Source organism: Euleptes europaea, chromosome 3 (assembly GCF_029931775.1).
Source record: "Euleptes europaea isolate rEulEur1 chromosome 3, rEulEur1.hap1, whole genome shotgun sequence".
Lineage (NCBI taxonomy): Eukaryota > Metazoa > Chordata > Lepidosauria > Squamata > Sphaerodactylidae > Euleptes > Euleptes europaea.
Window position 1 is genome coordinate 8,158,136 of NC_079314.1, and position 19,371 is coordinate 8,177,506.

The 19,371-nt window shown below is 46.4% G+C and overlaps 1 long non-coding RNA gene across 1 annotated transcript; it reads right to left on the reverse strand.

Annotated features, from left to right (window-relative positions):
- Positions 1-4,049: 4,049 nt before the first annotated feature.
- On the reverse strand, positions 4,050-9,176 carry LOC130474209 (uncharacterized). The gene is made up of 3 exons (XR_008933224.1): positions 9,156-9,176; positions 5,384-5,470; positions 4,050-4,130 (listed from the first exon to the last, which is right to left on the reverse strand). It is a non-coding gene; the product is annotated as an uncharacterized LOC130474209 (long non-coding RNA).
- Positions 9,177-19,371: the final 10,195 nt, after the last annotated feature.

Below are 19,371 nucleotides of genomic sequence, written 5' to 3' on the forward strand. Positions count from 1 at the left end.
CTGACCTCTCTAGCCTGGGGATCAGTTGTCATTCCAAGAGCTCTCCAGGCCCCACCTGGAGAGTGGCAACCCTAACTCCAGCTAGCTGGGCTGAAGCACTTTTGATTTTAAATAAACTGATTTCTTCTGTGGGCTGTTCTCCCCAGAAAAGCCTCCAGAAGGCACGTGTAGATGTGAAGACCTGATTTCGGGCGTGATGAGGACAGGGTGGTTATAGCGACAGGCGGGTCATCTGTCCTTTCCTGCCCCCTATTCAACTCCTCCCTCCCAAATATCTGCAGGGTCTCTTTTTCCAATGCAACTTGTCACTGTGAATTGAACGCTTCCATGTTCGTTGGTTACGACTTTTTAAAACTTAGGCTTGTAAACAAGGTGGCTTTTAAAGACATTGTTCTAAAAGGATGGGTGAGTCTCTTTAATTATATCATTTTCATGAACAGATTTGACACTTGCATGGTTTTGAAAAGAGCTTTCCCAGAAATCTACTGACATGGTAACATTTTCTCCCCCAAAGTGTGTTCGGTCTCTGCTGTACCACGTCCCCTAAAAAGGAGACATGAATCCCGTGTGTGTCTGCCGGAGGAGGGCATTCTCTTCCAGCCCCCCGCCCCACTTCATTCTCACTTGTTCTTCCTGGGCTGAGCGGCTCGGAACAGTTCGAAGATGGAGTAGGCAGTACCTGCAAAACAGAAAAGGGATGTTGTGTTCTGGCAAAGTCTGACAACCCATCACCCTGGTGTTTATTGATTTACTTTATAGTCCGCTCAAGGCGGATTACAGAATAAGAACAATGTACTTGTGCAGCGAAAGATATCCAGTATACAGGGCAAGAGGACATAGTCCTCAACACAGCGATAGGCTAGCACCGACGTCCTCTTGGCCCCAGGGACAGAAGCAGCGCTGGAACGGATTCAGAGCATAAATCTGAATTCTTAGCTTTCTGCCCTTATGGTCCTATCAGATCAAAGCATTACTTTATTTGTTACCAAAGCAGCTTGCTGGCCGGCAATGGTTTGGCAGTTTCCTAAATGTAACTGGGCCCAGTTTGAAATAAATGCAACTGTATTTGTCAACAGGCATCTATCTGTAGATGAGGGTCTGAGATTCTCAGGGTAAGAGCAGGGATTTCCACGGCTGGTTCTAGTGAAAAGTCTTGGGTTTGGACTGAGCTGTTTCCTGACCTCGGCAAGGAAGAGTCCGCAAAAGGGCTATGGCTGGGCAGCCCTCTCGACAGGGCGGAGCGGCCTCTGGGCATTTGCCAATCTCTCGAATTCTGCTTCAACCAGTTTGGTGTCAGCTGCTTTTGAACTGGACTGAATCCAGACTGGCTAAGGAAAAACGGAAGGTGTGCGTGCTTTCAGCGTGCTTCCTCGAAACCGACTTGTCTGGTCCAACCCAGAAAATTGGGGAACTCTTGCATTGCGTTCCTCTGTCCGTATGGCTTCGAATAAAGGTGACCAAGCATCTCTGTCAGCCTGCATGGACTTGTTTCTCTGAAGAGGGGCCGTAGCTCAGGAGCAGAGCACCTGCTTGGCGTGCACAAAGTCGCAGGTTCAATCCCTGGCATCTCCAGTTAAAGGACCAGGCAGTAGGTGATGGGAAAGACCCTTCTCTGACTGAGACCCTGGAGAGTTGCTGCTGCTGGCCTGAGTAGACAATACTGACCTGGATGGACCGATGGTCCCATTTGGTATAAGGGAGCTTCATGGGTCCATGAGAGTGAGGTGGCCTGGGTATTCTGAGGACCCTCAAACATGAGAATGTTCCCTTTCTTTCTGACCAAGGGTAAAGGGGGAATCATAGAATCATAGAGTTGGAAGGGACCACCAGGGCCATCAAGTCCAACCCCCTGCACAATGCAGGAAATTCACAACTACCTCCCCCCTCCACACCCCTAGTGACCAGAAGATGGCCAAGATGCCTCCCTCTCATCATCTGCCTAAGCTAAGGTCACAGAATCAGCATTGCTGACAGATGGCCATCTAACCTTTTCTTAAAAACCTCCAGGGAAGGAGCTTACCACCTCCCGAGGAAGCCTGTTCCACTGAGGAACCGCTCTAACTGACTGAAGGTACTGAGTGACAGCAGTTATGAGAGTCCCAAAGCATGTTTTATCCCAAGGATCCAGGGCTTACAGAATCATCGAATCATAGAGTTGGAAGGAACCACCAGGGTCAACTAGTCCAACCCCCGAACAATGCAGGACATTAACAACTACCTCCCCCCGCTCCCTCAGTGACTCCTACTCCATGCCCAGAAGATGGCCAAGATGCCTTCCCTCTCATCATCTGCCTAAGGTCAGCATTGCTGACAGATGGCCATCTAGCCTCTGCTTCAAAACCTCCAGGGAAGGAGAGGTTACCACCTCCCGAGGAAGCCTGTTCCACTGAGGAACCGCTCTAACTGTTAGAAAATTCTTCCTAATGTCTAGACGGAAACTCTTTTGACTTAATTTCAACCCGTCGGTTCTGGTCCGACCTTCTGGGGCAACAGAAAACAACTCGGCACCCTCCTCTATGTGACAGCCCTTCAAGTACTATCATATCCCCTCTCGGTCTTCTACAGTGCCCATGCAAACCCTCTTAGTCCTGTTTTCAGCACGGGATAAGGATGACGTTCTGATCCCCACACATGCTCTTTGTGTCTGCCCCAGATTGGTGTGCTTCAAAAGGAACCTGTCCTCAGTCTAAAAAGGAGATCCTTTCCAGTGAGGAAAGTCCTGGAAGCTGCAAATGTCACACAGTTTCATTTCTCTGTTTTTCTCGCTTCAGTGGGGCTTCTGTTTTTTACAGCTAGTGTGAAAGAGAATTGGTCTATTTAAAAACAACACCACCACCTCCTTTGTTCTTCATATAGTATCTTAAGAAGAAATTACAGCCCAAGAAGTGATAATATTAAGGCTGAAGCATTTGTGTGCTTAATGCTTTCTTTCCAAACTAAAAGGTCCCCCCCATTTGCTTATTTATTTATTTATTTATTTATTTGCTTCATTTATACCAGTGGTTCCCGAAGTGGGCAGTACCACCCCCTGGGGGGGCGGTGGGATTACTTAGGGGGGCACTAAGAGGCAAGGGGGCAGCAGGGGGGCGCTAGAGGTGGGCCCCTTCAACTGTGTTGTTCACTAATTTACAGTAGATCTGTTGGGTCTTATGTAGGATGTTTATTGTTTAATCCATGTACCTTACCCTTGAGATTAGTTAGTAAAGAATTGATTTGATTAAGAAAATGACTCTACGGTATTTGTGTGTGTGACTAACCTTTATTATCAATAAGCCATAATCCAAGATCCATCACCCTGAATGGTAGCAGATTAATTAAGTAAATTTCAGATCCTAACAAGATCAAGCTATGGCACCCTGCTGGCAAATGTGGTGGAAACTATCAGAATTTCCCCCCAGACTTTAAAGAACTTGGTACCACTGGATCAAGTTCATCAGTTTTGTTGAATAAATTTCAACTAAAAAGTTTTAATTTGATTTTGAATAGATGTGCAATTAACTGTTACTGTTTTTAAATTTTATTGTTATTCTTTAGTGAGTCATGCAAACCCCTATTTGAATAATGTTTTTTATAGGATAGGGTAGGGGGCACTGGGGTTGAGTTTGTGGAACCAAGGGGGCGGTGGCCCGAAAAGTTTGGGAACCAGCGATTTATCCCCTGCCTTTCTCACCAACGGGGACCCTAAGTAGCGCTCCTCCATTCAATCCTCACAAAAACCCTGTCGTCACCCAGCAAGCTTCCATGGCAGAAATGGGGATTCAAACCCGGGTCTCCCAGTTACTCGTCCAACACTCTGATCGCTACACCACGCTGGCTCTTCTTGCCAGCAACCAGCCCAAGAAAAAGGTCCTTCAAGACTTTGCCATTGTGCCCAGGACCAGCTCCCAGAGGAGAAGAAATCCGCAAATGTGGAAGAGCTGCTTTTTCAGTGTGCACATGGGAACCGGACTGCAATCCGGGCTCTTGCTCTGAGGATTTCCCGGACCCCTCTCCCTCCCTTACCCCAGCACAAAGCTCTCAGGAGGGCCAGAAGACCTCCTCTTACCGAAGAGGCTGAGGGCCATGGTGAAGCGGTACAGCAGGGCATCCCTGACTCCTCCTTTCAGATGCACGGGCAGGCCGTTGTCCTCCTAGGGACAGGCGGAGAGAGTTTAGGCGGCCCCTTCCAGCGTGGCCGGTCCCTAAACAGCAACTTCTCCTGGAGGGTTAGAGTGCTGGTTTTTTTTAAAAAAACTATTTATTGGTGCCCTCACCTTCCTCCAAAGAGCTGGGCATGCATGTCTCGCCCTGGTATATTGGCACTAGTTGACACCCACCGACCCACCTCGGGCCAAAAGGCCCAAAGTACCTGCCTCAAAGGAAGGCCCCCTTACCTGCAATTTTCAGACCCTCCCCTTGTTCAACGCATGCCGGTTGGTGAAAAGGTGGAGGTGTGGACTACACAGGGTTGCCAACCTCCAGGGGAGGGCTGGAGAGCTTTTGGAATTGCAACCTATCTCCTGGCTACATGGATCGTTTATTTGTTTATTTATTTATTTAAAACATTGGTTCCCCTTCTCCTGGAGAAAATGGCTGTTTTGGAAGGTGGGCTACACGGCATTAGGTCCCTCCCTTCCCTAAACCCCACCCTCCCAGACTCTACCCTTAAATCAACAGGTATTTCCAAACCCGGAGTTGGCAACCCTAGGATTATTCTATCAATGGTGTCCAGAAATGTGAGGGGGCTCAGATTAATTATTAATTAACAATAGTTACTTCCAGAGGATAGCCATGCTGGTCTGCGGCGGAAGAGCTGGATTCGAGTCCAGGAGCACCGTCGAGACCAACAAGATTTTCAGGGTATGAGCTTCTGAGAGTCAAAGCTCCCTCTCCTGCTTTGGCTCTTTAAAGCGTATACCCCGAAAATCTTGTTGGTCTAAGGTGGTACTGGATTTGAATCTGGGCAATAGTTACATCGTTGAAATTAAAAATGAAAATGAGGACACAGGAACGCTATCTGTTTGTGATTCCTGATGGGAACCACGCTGCCCAGCAAAGGTTCACTGCAGCAGAGCAAATTATATATATATAATTTTAACAGGGCAACAAACCCCTCTGGCCCTGGCATAAACAAGCGTATCCCATTTTAGCCACACAGCAACCCTGCGAGGTAGAGGCTGACAACGCCAGGGAGGTTCATGGGAGATTTGAACCCGGGTGTTGCACATCTCCAGTGGTAGCCTTGTCATGGGTACACTTCCCGAAAAATCTTGGGATGACTGAGGGTCAGCCCCCCCCCCACCTCTCCAGTTGCCCCTTCTAGGCAGGGTTCCTTCTCTTTCCACATGCCACTCCTGATCCAGAAATATAGTGGTGAGAAGCAGGATGCAGCCAAAATTCTCACCTGAAAGAGCTTCTGGTATTCCGGGACTCTGTTTTTCAATCGTTGGCTGGAGGAGGAGAAAAACCGGCGCGACCCCAAGCGGGAAGCCTAGGAGAAGGGACCAACGAAGGACAGAAAAGAAGATGACGGAACTGGAATATAAACAATTTTTTAAATAAATATGTACTGAGAGGGTTTGTCCTCAAGGGACTGTGTTCCTCCGAGAAGACTGATGCTAATATTCTTCAGCAGTTGCAGATGTTTCCAGTTGTTAGATGTTGGTCTTCTTAGAACCCGGAGTCTGTGAATGGGAGACCCATAAGAAGATAGAAGAAGAGTTGTTTTTTATATGCCGACTTTCGCTACCACTTAAGGAAGAATCAAACCGGCTTACAATCACCTTCCCTTCCCCTCCCCACAACAGACACCCTGCGAGGTAGGTGGGGCTGAGAGAGCTCTAGGAGCTGTGACTAGCCCAAGGTCACTCAGCTGGCTTCATGTGTAGAAGTGGGGAAATCACCCCCCACCCCGGTTCACCAAATTAGCTTCCGCCGCCCATTGGAGGAGTGGGGAGTCAAACCCGGTTCTCCAGACCAGAGTCCACCGCTCCAAACCACCGCTCTTAACCACTACGCCACACTGGCTCTCCAGTTGATGAGTATGGCCGGTGTGGTATTGCATTTAGCAAACGGAGTTGGCTAAAACTGGAGTGCCTTGAGGTGCTGGGGAGGGGGCCGATGTGCAGCTGCCTTCCTTCTAACTGCCTTTTCATCGTCCCAGCACTTATGGCAGGGTTGCTCACGGTGGGCCCAGCTGGGGCTTTTGCCCAGTAGGGCTTCCGATTGGTCACTGGAGATCTGATTGCCCATGCAGATTTTTAAGAAATTGCTTCGGCTGCAGTTGCTTCCACAACACAAGGATCTTCACTGTATGACTGAAGAGATGCAAGAAAATATTTTCATATATGCTCATTTGAAAAGGCACCCTGTTAATTACAATTAGAGTTTTGCACGACCTCACTCCCTGAGATGTTGCGGTTGGCTCCGCCTCCTACGGCGGGTATTTTGTGGTTCCGCCCACCATCCAGGGTCAGAATTCCTAAGGTGCCCGCAGGCTCAAAAAGGTCTGGGACCCCTGACTTATGGGACAGGAATGGGACAAAAACACAACACAGACGAGCAGCTGATGCTCTGCCTCGGTTCCTGCTCTGTGAAATAATTGTGGCCTACCTCTCAGGGTCATTGGGAAGGCAGACAAAACAAAGGTTGGTAAGGCATAATGCAAACTCAGAATTCGGTGTCAGCGATAAAGAGCTAGATGTGCAAAGCAAATAAATAGCTAGATGTGCAAAGCACACAATTCTGATTTAAAACAGTGATGGTTATAGCCTTTGTTTCGACTTCTGCTTTTCACAGATACTGTGAAAGAGAAGAACCCATCTGCTGTCCCCTGGGGGCTTTAAAAGAACAAGTGAATTTTGCAAATCCCCTCTCTGGTGACACATTCAGCCTCCCCCACCTTAACCTAAAGCCAGAGTTACTCCCAATCCTCCAAATGTATATTTTTAATAGGCAGAGTATTCATTTTCTCAATATGGAGTAGGGTTGCCAGGTCCCTCTTCACCACCGCCGGAAGTTTTTTTGGGGCAGAGCCTGAGGCGGGCGGGGTTTGGGGAGGGACTTCAATGTCACAGAGTCCAATTGCCAAAGTGGCCATTTTCTCCAGGTGAACTGATCTCTATTGGCTGGAGATCAGTTGTAATAGCAGGAGATCTCCTTCCACCACCTGGAGGTTTGGCAATTCAGAATAAGAGCACCAGCAAAGTTACACACACAAAGGTGACTATAATGCAAATGCTGTTAGAAAAATATATTCAGAAGTAGTTCTTACTAACACAACCTTAGTTGAGCAAAACACAACATAAATAAATGTAGGCACAATTGCTCAGTTCGTTCAAAGTCCATACAAGGTCCATACACATAAAGTGCAAATGCAATAATTTACGCAGCAAAGACCTAAATTATTGCATTTGCACTTTATGTGTATGGACCTTGTATGGACTTTGAACGAACTGAGCAATTGTGCCTACATTTATTTATGCTGGAACGCTTTTGAGTCTTCACTTTGGGTCTTTTTTAGACCATTGTAAAAAAATTATTGTGTTGTTTTGCTCAACTAAGGTCGTGTTAGTAAGAACTACTTCTGAATATATTTTTCTAACAGCATTTGCATGATAGTCACCTTTGTGTGTGTAACTTTGCTGGTGCTCTTATTCTGAATTGCCAAAACTCCTAGCAGCACTTGTAGCCGTCTTTGACTACCACCTGGAGGTTTGGCAACCCTAGAAGGCATTTATTCATGAATGAATAAATGTCTTGTTTATTGACCAAACTCTGGGATGATCAAAACCGTCTGCTCTGACCGTGCAGCACGTCACTTGCAGATAAATTTTAAAAAGAAGACGGCAGAGGCCTGCATGGAGTGCATTTTCCACCGTTCGATCAAGAGCAGCTGAAGAATCACTTTGAACGCTCCCAGCGGTTTGAAAATATTTGACCCGGCAATGCCGGAAGGAGGAAACGTTGACAGCCCATAGAGTGAGTTCAAATCTGGGCCTATTATTTTGTGCCTGGCATCCAGAACCTGGGCCACAATCACATTTGTCAGTCCGGAGGGTGCGGCAGGACTCTGCAGCCGTCTTAACGCGGGGATTGTGTTGCTGGTTAGTACCCGCCGGCCTGCCGAGGTTGGCTTAGAGCTGTTTGCTCCGAAGCTGGGGATGAGAAACAAGCTGTCGCGAGAATTTTTTTGTATTGAACATTAGTTCATATTAAATATATTAGGTTATATTAAATGAGTTTGGGTTAAAAATAACCACACTTATATCTTAATATTATAACCTATAGCCATACAAAGACCTGACTTTTTAGCTGACCCCAGTTTTCAATTAGGGCCTCTGATCTTAAAGCAAATTGCAGGCTAGAGGCTAGTTACCCAAAAGAAAACACACCAGGATGCTTGTAATTGTTTAAGGAGAGAACGAACATTTGGTCCGGCAGCAATCTATCTGCTAAATTGGGGGAACTTGTCACAAACAAACAAATTGTCAGAGACCCTGTTGAAAATAACATTCTGGGAGCAGAAAGCTTCAAAGCAAAAACATGGCAAGCCTATCTCCGGGAAAACATGAAAGGAGGGCTGTTGTAAAAATCTTTCTCGCACAGTTTTACCTATAAAAGAGCCTCCCAAAATCCTGGTATTTTGTCATTCTGGGGAAAGAGATCAGGCTTCCCAGTTGTTGCCATCTCTCTCTCTGGAATTGACCCAGAGGCCTCTGTAATTGTTTGTCTGTAATTGTTTGTCTTGCATGTGTGTAAGTTTTGTTATATTCTGTCATATATATATATATATATATATATTTAGTTAAGTATTGCTTTTTCTCTTTGCTTTATATTTCCTTGTAAGTATAATAAAGCTGCATGATTTACTTTATCATGTGCTGTGTAAGAGTGTTTCTCCAGATCTCTCTGGGTTGCTTTTTGGTAAGTGAAGCAGGCGGAGAACCATGCACAACGAACTAAGGTTTTTGCTAAGCTTTGGTGAGTAGGCTAGCAGAGATTTTCCATTTACATCAAGGACCGAGGGAGAGGGCAAAAGGGAAATTCTTCCAACACAAGCGAGCTGCAGAACTGGACACCCACCCACCCCGCAGTCCCAACCAAGCTCCTGCCAAGCTGGCGACAGTTAGTGATTCCCGTCTGGGGGGCACGAAAGTGTGGTTGTTGTTTTTTACCAGAAGGGCTTTCATTCTCTTCAGCCTGGTCTGTTTGCCCTCTCCGTCGCCTTCTTGTTCCTCTCCTTCGCTCCCTTTCCCTCCGTCACCAGCGACCTCCGGCACGGACTTACAAGGGCACTGCGGCCTGGCGAGAGGAGGAGGGTTTTATTTTTCTTGACCAGCTGCCAGGAATAAGGGCAGCCGACGCGTCCAAAACTCAGACGGAGGAGGCCTGATAAACACGGCAGGCCGAGGAGACCACAGTGCCGGCCTGGGTTTTTTTTGCACTTGAGCCGGACACACACGATGTCTTATTTATACACCGGGCTAGTGGTGTTATGTTTCCTGCCTTGTTGTATTAATATTTAATTACAATAAAACAGTTGGAAGCTGAAGATTCAAAGCAGGTTGTTTTATTGGCCAATACACAAAATGCTGGTGAAAATTGCCTAAAGCGCAGAGCAATTTCCACGCACATCAAAGGGTTGCAAGCATGGATATAGACTTTGATCATGGGTGGTTACAGAAGCATAATACATACGTCAGACTGAACTGTCCAATAAACCTTTTGGACGTATAAGCAATTATTTGCATATCCAATAAAAAAACGCTCTTCAAGGCATTCCCTGATGGTTAATGAGGAAGCACAACTTTACATTCCAAGATGACACTTTTTGTCTTAAATCAAAGCTCCAGGCTTAATTAAGGAACCTGCCTGTACTAAGAGGGAATGATCTCACCTAGTCAGCTGCCTGCAAACAGTTGCAGATCACTCTGACCCAGGCTCCTCAGCAATGAATGTCTCTTGACCAAAGTATACATGTTACCCATAATGCAAAGTGATTCTGGATCTGTATATAAGAATATATATATGTGTGTGTGTGTGTGTGTGTGTCTCATATTATGTAAATATGCATATATGTGACAGCATATATGTTTTCTCTATAAACTAATTAGGGCATTACGGTGGCTACGAAGCAGGTGGACCTGCTGCGCGTGGGTGGCCGGCAGCCCGCTTTGCATAAGACAACCACGCCAGTGGCAAGTCCCACGGGGAAAGGGCTTCCCCCCCTCTGCTGGAGTCACATTTCAGTTGAACAGGCACGGAAGCGGACCACTTAAAAGGCCTGGATGGAGGTTGTCCTTTTATGCGGCACCTTGTTCTGGAGTTTCTGGTCCTTAAGTGGCCGGCTCCCTTTCCCTGCTAGGGTCGCCAGCCTCCAGGCAGGGCCTGAAGATCTCTGGACTCCCAGCTGTTGTCCAGACTGCTGAGATACGTTTCCCTGGAGAAAAGGGCTGCTTTGGAGGGCGGCCTCCGTGGCCTGGTACCCCTCTCCATCCCCTGCCCTCCACAGGCTCCGCCCCAAAATCTCCAGGAATTTCCCAAGCTGGTGTTGGCATCCCTATGACCTGGCATTGGCCTGCCAAGTGGACCGCCTGACTGTGTTGGCTTGAATTGCCAACTCTGGTGTGGGAAACACCTGGCGATTTGAAAGCGGAGCCTGGGGAGGGCGGCTTCCAGGGGAACACTTACCCCTGTAGAGCACTGGTTCCTATTGGGGATGATCGGGGCCCCAGTTCCTAAAGGAAACCCCGATACTTAATTTTCTGCTACCAAATCAGAGGGATTGGATCGTTCCTCTTGAACTATAGAGAATTGAGATCACACACACGCACAAAAGACACAAAGCATTTGTCTTTGTGTTAAACAATCTTTACTCTAACTCAGGGTAGGGAAAAATATCACTGGGATACAAAACAAATAATTCTGTCTACATTCTATGTTTCCTATACTTGCCAAAAGCCTTTGGCAAGGCACTAAGCTTACTTATGAGTAGGCACCCTTAGCGAAAGGAGAGCCTCTCATCCTGCCTGCTTGGCAGTCAAGCAAAAGTGTGCAACTACTTTCTCTTCTAACAAAGAAATCGAAAGCAGTTAAACATGCAAAATAGTTGTATACGTGACCCTCGGCAGGGTGGCGATGGCCACCAAAACTGACCACTTGGTTAGTTACAATATTAACCCCTTAACTGTCTGACATGTAACAAAGCTCGCTCTCTAATACCCAACAGTTCCCAACCGGGGGTCCATGGACCCCCAGGGGTCCGCGAGAACTAAATTAAGGTCCGCGAAACAAAGTTATAAACCCATAATAAATTAATATTTTCAATTAAAAGTTCTTTATTATAAAAAGATATATTCAAATATTATTCTAAGTTTAATGTTTAACTAACAGTTATGATTAAAGTTTGTTTTCAAACTCTCAGCATTTTTATTTTGAACCTTGGGGTCCCTGCACCGAACAAAAAAGTCCTAGTGGTCCCTGGTCAAAAAAAGGTTGGGAACCACTGCTGTAGAGTCTGGAGATCAGCTTAATTCTGGGAGAACCAGCAACCCTAGCAATGTCAGCACATAACCACATTTCTCCTCCCGTCTCGCAATTCTTTTGAGCTGCAAAGAATCTTGTTTCAGGCTCTTCCCTCACCTGCTCAGTTCTCAGCAGACCTTCACACTGGAAGAGGCCAACTGGACGCCTGTGAGCTGGGCCGTGAGTGACCCTCGAGGGCCAGTGTGGTGTAGTGGTTAGAGTGGCAGACCAGGACCCAGGTTCAAATCCCCGCTTCTACTGCGGAAGCTCGCTGAGTGACCTTGGGCCTGTCACAAGCTCTCAGCCTGCCCTACCTCGCAGGGTCGTTGTGAGAAAATGGAGAACGGTGTTCCAAGCTGCTTTGGCTCCCAACTGGGCTGGGGGGGGGGGGAGTGAGATATAAATAAATTAATGCATGATCTTCACGTGCATGAATTGCTTTTCTATATTCCTTGCCAGTGGTGTCAACGAAAATGTCTGTGGGGAACAGATTTGGCATTAAATGTTACACCTCTTTTTGGGCATCTTTTTCTTGTGTGTGCATGCACATGTTTGTTTTATGTGTCGTGCTGTGCTCTGGCACATGTGCTCCCCATTAACTAGGAAGGGAAGACTTTGCTGCTTAATGGTGCTGCTGGCTAGATTGCTGAGGCTGGTCATTCCTGGTTCCAGGGCAACGGCAGATTGCAGGAGCAGCCGCCAGTTTAGGGACAGGAGAAGGCCGTGTTTAGCCCTGGGGATGTCAGTGGCCGAACCCTCTTCTGTCCCTGGACTAGATGACCCTGGTGGTCCCTTCCACCTCGTTCCTATTCTGCTTGGTGAACAGCTCCAAGGACCCTGAAAGTTTGCATCCTTGACAGATAAACATGATTGCTCTCAGGAGCATCTGAGAATCTGGGGGTGGCGGCAGCCAAGGGTGTCACAGATGGGCGGCACTGCCAGCGTCTCTTCATGCAGAGAAACGAAAGCGGTTCCACTCACCTTATTTTAACCCCAGCGGGTGCCTGACTCTTCTACACCAGCATATCGACGTGATGGCAGGTACTTATTTTATTTCTGTGTAGAGAAATTCTGTGCCAGCGTCCCACCCATTAGGGTCTCCAGGCAGCTTTTGAGATGAAGTGAAAATGATTTCTGATGAAAACATTATATGCTGCGGTTGAGCATAAACCTGGCCTGTGTTGCATGCAAAACCCCAGGCCAAACAGGGGCTGAGAGTTTGGCTAACCAGGGCCTTGAGGATGCCAGGCAGGAAGCAAAACAGGCGCTTTATACAATGAGGTGTGGATGGAGATAGCTTTGTTCCCCTCTCTAGTAATACAAGAACTTGGGGTGGGGGGGGTAACCCAGTAAAATTGATGGGCTGTAGATTCAGGACAGAGAAAGGGAATGAGGACATTTATTTATGTTGTACCGCTTTTGCGTCTTCACTTTGGGTCTTTTTTAGACCATTGTAAAAAAATTATTGTGTTGTTTTGCTCAACTAAGGTTGTGTTAGTAAGAACTACTTCTGAATATATTTTTCTAACAGCATTTGCATGATAGTCACCTTTGTGTGTGTAACTTTGCTGGTGCTCTTATTCTGAATTGCCAAAACTCCTAGTAGCACTTGTAGCCCTCTTTGACTACCACCTGGAGGTTGGCAACCCTAGAAGGCATTTATTCATGAATGAATAAATGTCTTGTTTATTGACCAAACTATAACTCTGGGATGTATGAGAAAATATGAGAAAATATATATTATTTAGTAAAATGGTGGGGATTATTAGAAACATCAATGCTGGGTGCACATATGGTATGCTTTCTTAATATATGTTAGAATTGGTTAGTGATTGCCAAGAACTATATTCAGGCTAGGAAAGAGGAATCTTTGTGTGAACTGAAAGGACAGAAAGAGCAGGATGAGGCAGTAGCTGAAAGGGGCCCTGTGTAAAAAGAAATTCATACCAGTCACTGTGTAATGAATGGGTGCTTCAAAGGGAATCTGTCAGCTGGGCAGATCACAAAGTTGAGATGACACAGGGGTTGGAGATCAAGTAAATGAGCAGAACTGATGACCAACTGTGGATTAAGAGGTGTGTTGGAAATGAGGTGCAGCGTGTTATGTTATGTCTTGTCACGCCAATGAAATGGCAAATTGATCAAGGTATAAGATGTAATGCACATCTGTCGTCTCTTTATGCAAGCTTTGGAGATGACTCCCTTGTGTCAGTCTGTTCGTGGCCCCTAATAAACTGTATTTTTCTTCCACTATGTATGTGTTGCAATTGGTCTCAAAACAGCACCAGGCAAACATGAACCCCAACTTGGGTATCAACAGGATACATAATTTACCTTTGGAATTCATTGCCACAAGAAATAGCGACTGGCCTTTGGCTTGGACGGCAAATTCGTGGAAGAGGAAAGGTCTGTCACTGGCTAATTAGCCCTGATGGCTGAACAGAACCTCCATCTTCACAGGCAGTATACCTCTGAGTGCCACAGTGCGGGGAGGGCAGCGGTGGAGAAAGGCCTTTGCGCCCAGTTGTCAGCTACCCAGAGGTGTTTGGTGGGCTGGATAATAGTCTTTGTAATTTATGATAAATGGTCAAAGGCTGTTACAGTCTTGGTTAGGCCAGATAATAGGGAATAGGATGGTCTGAGCCTGTGGGGCTGTTTAAAGAAAATGGGGTTCCTTCAGCTTGGGGGCAGGAACTGCTGTGGATACCGGGTGGTCTGTGCTTTGCTTGCAGGCTGCAGATTATACCAGCCTTCTTAAGAGGCCAGGAAATCAAAAGTCTGCACTTGTGTAAAGCTCAATAAAGCACATACAAAGCACTTTGCAAGCAGTTATATTGTGAGGTGGAGCCTCACCAAAACAATATCCCAAGGATATAAATACAGAGCAGGAACTTGTTATAATGCGATAAATTTACATCAGGTAAGTGTATATATACAACAAAATCAGGTGCACAAAAATTGACAATCCAGAATGGTAATGTCCAAATGAAGCACGGAACAGATTTCAAATGCAATGGGCTTCCGGTAAAATCCCCATTTCAGAGCTTTCGTCAAGCTTCAAGGAGTACCACGTGCAAATATCACCAAAGTTTGGAGAGACATCTATTCTGCCATTCTGTTTAAGAGGCTAGCTGAGAGTCTCAAGAGGCCAGGCTGCCACATCATCAATCATCCATTCCTTTATCGGCATAAAAACACAATACAGAAGGGTACAAAAAGAATGGCGATATTAAGAAGTGCCCTTTATGGAATAGTTAAAAGACAGTTACATCGAATAGCGCTGTTTGTTGATACTGCCATCCAATTAACTGTTTGGCGGGCTTTTAAAACAAACTTTAAAAACTGTGCCACCGTCTCCAATATTTGGGGCGAACGATTGTTCAATACATAGGAAGCGTTAAAAGAATCTGAGACTTTCTGTCTATTAACTATTAAAAGTTCGTTACGAGATGCTGTGTAGAAACTACAATAAAATAAGACACGAGCAACCGTTTCAATACAGTTGTTGCCACAAGGGCAAAGCCGGTCAGACAGAGGGATTTTCCGAAATCTGCCTTCGAGTAGCGCAGATGGCAAAACATTAAATCTGGCCAGAGAAATGGCTCTACGTTGAGAAGGATCACACAGGTGGGATAAGTATGGGGAGGGCTGATTAAAGTCAAAAGATACCCCTAAATTTGATGGGGAGCATGTTTTATCAGCAGTGCTATTTAAGTCTTGAAGTCCTATATCTAAGAGACTGCATGTTATCCTTTGAAAGGCTGCCCCATCTTTGACCTGTGGTCTCTACTTCTCTTATTTATTTATTTTTATTTACAAAATCTGTATCCTGCCTTTCTGCCCTGACAAGGTCTGCCAAGGCGGCTAGCAGTTTAAAACATATGTGATAAAACTGCATTGTAAAACCATTAAAACCAGCTCCCCCTCCAAACATATATCATTAATTTTTTTACAGAGTTAGAAAACAGAGTTAAAATACATACAAATCATGAAAACGTTGGTTAGGAAGGAGGGATCATTGAGGGAATGCCAAATGAAACCAAAAAAGTTTTCTCTTGCGGGCAGAAGACGGTGACAGAAGGGGACAGACAAATCTTCCTGGGTAGAGAGGGGTTTTTTTTAGAGCTTTGGTGCCAAGACCGAAAAGGCCCTGTCCTGGGTTGCCACCTGCCTGGTCTCAGAAGACGAGAGCACCTGAAACAGGGGCCTCCGAAGATGACTATAATGGATAGGTAGTTTTGTAATGGATTAGGCGGTCCTTCAGGTATGTTGGTCCCAAACCATATAGGGCTTTGAATGTCAAGACCCACACCTTTGTGCTTCTCTTGCAGGTGTGGTGAACGTGGTCCCCCTGAGCCTCTTGAGTGTGGGGTTTTTCTTGGCACTGGTCAGACCCGAGGAGTTGTGGCGGCCAGCAGAGAAGAAGCTCTCCAGGTGAGCCGAGTCTAGTGAAAGGATGGGGGGTGGCAAAACTTTAAACAGGATTAACAACACACACACACCTGCTTCTACATTCTAGGTCCTGTCCTTGGGACTGCCTGGCGTTTGTACAGATGTGGCCGGGCTCATTCTGTGTGGTGAGTGAGAGATTCTTCTCCCCTGGGATGCTGCCCTTCTGCATTTGAACCCCCATAATTATCCCGCTAAATAATAATGGCGAAACATTTGTAAGAAAAAGGAGGAATTACAAAGAATGGGGTATTACAGAACTTTAAGGATGATGAAGAAGAAATTGAAATGGTGTCAGGCCTATGTCTCAGTTGGTTTCGTTTTCCCACTGACCAGACTCAAGGACTGTTATGCATACCTAAACCCTTTTGAAGCTGTGGGAACCACAGCGCTGTTTGTGTTTTGTAATCTCTTGCTTTTTTCATGCTTTTATATTACCAAGTGCAAGCCAGCAAGCTCGATTGCTGTCACAATGTAAGCCCTTGGCCCAATCTGAACCAGAAACCACGTCAGAGACAGTCAGGTCCAAAGAAGTTGGTTTTTACTGGTCATATAGGTTAACAGAGCACAAAGAAAAGGTGACAGCAATGGAGCTTGCTGGCTTGCACTTGGTAATATAAAAGCATGAAAAAAAGCAAGAAATTACAAAACACAAACAGCGCTGTGGTTCCCACAGCTTCAAAAGAGTTTAGGTATGCATAACAGTCCTTGAGTCTGGTCAGTGGGAAAACGAAACCAACTGAGACACAGGCCTGACAAATGGTTAAAGATTCTCTATTCCTTGGCTCCATCATCAACTGAGAGGGAGACTGCAACCAAGAAATCAGAAGGAAATTGAGACTGGGAAGGGCAGCCATGGGAGGAGATAGAAAAGTTCCTTAAGACGTGTCACTGGTGATCAAGATAATTCATACCATAGAATTCCCTGTGCATGGGTGTGAAAGTTGGACAACTAAGAAAGCTGACAGGAAGAAAGTTGGTTTGTTTGAAATTTTGGCCATTTATGCATGGCTGTTTCCTCACAGTCACCCCACTTTACTTTGATTTTACTTGCATTTTCTCAGAGGTTGCTTCACTCTCCCTGTGCATTTCCCCCACGTTTTCTGGATGCTGGCTAAACACAAATCCAGCATAATGCACGGAAACGTGAGGGAAGAGCAAGCTGACCTCTGATGGTTGGAAAATGCAAGCATAATCAAAGCAAAGCCCCAAAGTAGTCAGCGGGGTGACTGGGAGGAAACAGCCATACATAAAAGGCCATAATGTTGGAGGAGAGTTTTACAGATATTGTGGACCACCAAAAAGGCAAACCAGTGTGTTCTAGATCGAATCAAGCCTGAACGCTTCCTGGAAACTAAAAGGACCAAACTGAGGCTATCATACTTTGATCACATTATAAGAAGACAAGAGTCATTGGAAAAGACAATCATGGCAGGAAAAGTTGAAGGCAGCTGGAAAAGAGAAGGACCCAGCAAGAGATGGATTGACTTGGGGGGTTACCGCATTATGTATTCCCAGCAACGTATTAAGAGTTTGAAAATGTTATAAAAAACATCGCTGTGCTGCCCCAGCAGAAAGCAAAATGTTACATAGAAAATGTTTGTAGTAGTTAGCCCTTTAAGACTTAGAATCGTGGGAAATGTAGTCCAGACCAACACTAGGTCAGATGTTTCTGAACTGCACGCTAATTGGCTATCAGAGCTTCTTCTTCCCACAATTCCCTCCGGCCCGGGTAAATTGAAATCCTTTGTTCTACCGTGACCACAGAAGAGAAAGGAGGCTCCCAATTCATCTGTTTTTTCAAAGACTCTAGATATGTTCTGCATCTACTTCCTGTTCAGCGATGTGTGAGTTGAGAGATTAATCCTTATGCATTTATGTGAAGAAATAATAAAGATGTAATATTTTGGACATTAAGAGTTCTGTTGTCACTACTCAAAAGGGGCCTGGGGGCCGAGCTCCAGGCGCTGGACGAGACAGTGAAAAAACAGTGACTATTAAGAGCCTACGGATATTTTGGATTTATACAGACAGACTGTATCAACTAACTTCATAAACTTGCATGCCTGCTCTGCAAACTGCTTCAGCCCATGCAAACGGCTTGGATTTTAAAAGGACATTTTTCCTGTGCTTGAAGCTGGTCTAGTCAGCATGTGAATTGCAAGGAGATTGCCGATTTGCATTTGTATATGTCTCCAGCTTACCCTCTCCAACTAGCTGAAGAAAGGGTGGGGGAAACAGATCTCCCTGCAGTTTGAACAGTTTAAAAGGTTTTAGTCTGCATGCTCCTGTTTTGCAATGTCTACAGCATTCAGCTCACTTCTCCTCTAAGTAACTCCTGGCCTTTAACCTAGCCCACAAGGACATTAAGGCAGGAAGTCTCTGGCTCCCTGAAAGCAAAGCACGCCACGGTCACTGGAGCCCCATACAGCTCAGACAGCTAACGAGGTCCAAGCACCAGACGGCTACCCCTTTGCAAATCAGGAAAATCTCCCTGTTGTAAGTTGGAGTATAAGAGGCCAAAAGAGAACCAGGGAGTGGGGAATCAGGATCCCAACATCAGCATAGAAGGAAAGCTTAGGATCATCGCCGCCTAGTGCCAGCCAAGAACAACTGAGGGCTGGCAACCCACGCACCCAAGCAGACCAGAACAGCGCCACCTGGTGGACGGCAACGGTACTGCGCCCCCAGAGAGGACAGCACCACCTGGAGGACAGGATGTCCACCAACGTTGCAGCCACGGGAGATCAGTCTAGTGATGACACACGCCACTCGGGAGCTGACAACCTCCGACCAGGAGACGAAAGCCTGATCGTGGGTCCAGATGGAGCAGACAGCAACCAGTCCACCTCTGCAGCAGCAACAAATCAAATGCACGGAACGACCTCAGTGCATCGGATGCCAATGCTCACAGCCAAGATGAGAGACTATCTATTGAGCCAAAAGGATGAGCTTTGCGATAAGGCGGAACGCGCATGGCAGAAGGCGCAACGAGAATTACAGAAAGACACTACTAGCTGCAGTGTAGAGGAACTGCGCGGCCTTCAGGCCCGTCGTGTACAGCTGTACTCACAGTGGTGGGGGAACGAGGATCGAATTTCGATAATCCTGGCCCAACTGGGCTCAGAGGAGGCACCACAGTTCAAGGATCAACGGGAGACCCGAGAGAGATTCTTCGAAGGCGCTGCACAAGACCTAGACGTCCGCATTAAGGCAGCAGAAAAGGGGAACTCGACCACACAGCTCTCCTCTCCACCATCACACCTGGCATCAGTGAAAGACATGCCTTCGACAGCCCACTCCCTTGTTTCTTCAAAACGGCAGTCTTCCAAGGCCCTCTCCCACGTTTCTGGAGGTACCCTCAAGTCCGGGGCCTCTGTCGCCTCGAAGGTTTCTTCCCATGCTGCTAAGGGCTCC